This window comes from Pterocles gutturalis, unplaced genomic scaffold, assembly GCF_000699245.1.
Source record: "Pterocles gutturalis isolate BGI_N339 unplaced genomic scaffold, ASM69924v1 scaffold15480, whole genome shotgun sequence".
In the NCBI taxonomy this organism is placed as follows: Eukaryota; Metazoa; Chordata; class Aves; order Pterocliformes; family Pteroclidae; genus Pterocles; species Pterocles gutturalis.
Genome location: NW_010146102.1, coordinates 598 through 3,053, shown reverse-complemented (window position 1 = coordinate 3,053; position 2,456 = coordinate 598). Strand labels below are relative to the sequence as shown.

General features: G+C 55.1%; 1 protein-coding gene across 1 annotated transcript in view; it reads left to right on the top strand.

The window, feature by feature from the left end:
* LOC104470629 (diacylglycerol kinase beta-like) overlaps positions 1-2,456 on the top strand; it is a gene marked incomplete at its 3' end in the record, with an annotated part of 8,934 nt that overhangs the window by 6,240 nt on the left and 238 nt on the right. The window lies entirely within an intron of this gene.

Below are 2,456 nucleotides of genomic sequence, written 5' to 3'. Positions count from 1 at the left end.
ATGGGCAGAGGGCAGGCACGGGGTTGCGGGAGATGGGCAGAGAGCGGGCAGAGCCCAGGGAGCTTGTGGGGAGGTTCAGCCCTTCCCAAAGCCCGAAGCGGGGACCTGCAGGAGCAGGAGCAGGGGCACAGCCATCTCACCCCATTCCCCAGCCATGCACCAGCATCCTGGGGTGGAGAAAGCCCGTGTCCATGGTGTTCGATGCTGCCGGAGATGGGTTCAAGGTGCCCCCCCTGCTCCTTGTGAGGTTTCCCGCGTGTTGGCACCGGCTGTGCCATGCCGGCAGGAAAGTGTTAATCCGGCAGTGTTTGAAGTTGAAAGCAGCAGCCTGTCCTCCCTCTGGCTCCCAGGCAACTGTCAGCCTTGCGGAGAAATGGCAGTTTTGTTTTGGAAATTGGCACTCGGTTCCCCTACAGCTCCTGGAAATGAATTTGCTTTTTTTTCCCCCCAGCTGCAAATTTCTACTTCCAGCATCGCTGCCAGCGCTCTGTCAGCTGCCCCTGCTCAAAGAGCCCATTGTAGCTTCGCTGGCACACAAGCTGGGGAGGGCCACGCGGGGAGGAATCGCTCCCTGCACTCCTCTGCGTGGGCCGGCGTGGGCGGCTGTGGTCCCGCTCACCCCACACACTTCCCCAGCCAGGAACAGGCTTCCACAGCGTCCCTGGAAATCCTGCAGCATCCCTGGAAATCTCACAGCCCAGGCAGCCCCGGGCAGCCAGCTTGCTCTGATACCAAAAACCAATGAAATAAACTTGCTAAGACTCATTTTGGAGTTTTAGAAAGCAGGATTTCTTTACTCACAACATTGGGGCACTCGGAAATATAATTTCTCAAAGCAAGTGCCACTGGGGTCAGAGCAGTTTTCACTTGTATAGTCTGGTTGTTCTGCATATTCGTTACATTTCCTAGAATTACATGCGTATTCAAACCATTTCTTGGACCTCATTAACATATTTGCATATCTATTAGGCATGCACTCCTCAGCAGGGTGGGCATGAGGGGTCTCTGGTGGTCACCTTCTGCTACAGGTGATCGAAATCCTCGTGTCCTCTGGGTGAACATCTCCTTGGGAGCATGTGCAGTCTTAACGAACGCTCACAATAAGATTTCATGAGTATCTGGCCAGCTCCCATTGCACCGTGGCCAGGTTGGTACCCACCAGCGGGCAGGCAGGCAGGCGGGATGCCTGCGGTCAGGGCGATACCCGGCATCCGAGTGGCAGCAGGGGTTCATCAGCCCATTGGTGTTCCTCTGGGCAAAGCCACAAGGGCAGAAATGCTGCCGCATCCCCAAAATGCAACAAAAAACCCAACGCGCTGGTGTTTGCTGAGGTGCAGCGTGGCAGGCAGAGAGCAGACGTGTCAAGGGAAATTCAGATGCTTGAGAGAAGATACAGTTGGATGGGAAAGCGGCGGCTTCCTCCAGAGGTGTCTAGAAATGGTTGGCTGGGTAGAGTGAGAGTGAGAAGACCTGAAGTTCAGAAATGCATTTCCATGGGCTGAGGCTTCCAGCCCTGTGGGAAAGCCGCAGGAAACAGACATTTTACTTTTTACAGGGAATTTTCAACTGGATACCCATTCTGTGCACTGGCTTTGGTTTTCTCTCCAAACCCTGCCGTTTTCTCCTCTAACACCCTTCCTGTCATTTCCTTCCAGCCTCATTTCTCATTTCTAAATTGTACTTGAAGACAAACTATTTTGAGTTAGGTTTTTGTCAGCCAAACTTTGTGATTCTTTGGAGTCAATTTGAACAAGGGGAGGTGGGGAAACTTGCTGGAGATGCTTGGATGGAGGTCGCTCCGGGGCTGAGGTGGTAATCACATCCTATTTTGGGTCCCAGCACCGAGCCCGACAAGGTTTTCTGTGCTCTCATAGGAAATTTGCTTTTCGAAACTTCCATCTCAGATGCGTAGTAAAATCCATATGGAAATAGAGGGCAAGGCAGCTTGGGGAAGGGGAGGTGCTGGTTGTGGTTGTCAGCCCTAGAAAAGCGAAGTCAGGGGGGATTTGTTTGCACCTCCAGCCCCGGCTGCACCAGGGCAGGTTTGCAATGGGGACTGTCCAGCAGCACACCATGCCAGGGAGCCCCGCTGCTCCGGTGGGCAGGTGGGGAGAGGAGGCTGGGCTCCACGGTGCTGGGCTCCACTGTGCTTGGTTCTACATTGCTGGGCTTTATGGTGCTGGGCTTCATGGTGCTGGGTGCCATGGGGATGGGCTTCATGGTGCTGAGCTTCATGGTGCTGACCTTCATGGTGCTGAGCTTCATGGTGCCAGGCTCCACAGGGATGGGCTCCATGGTGCCGAGCTCCACAGGGACAGGATCCATGGTGCTGGGCTCCACGGTGCTGGGCTCCACAGTTCTTGGGCTCCATGGTGCCAGGCTCCATGGTTCTTGGGCTCCAGGGTGCTGGGCTCCCACGGTGCTGAGCTCCATGGTGGTGCGCTCCATGATGGTGA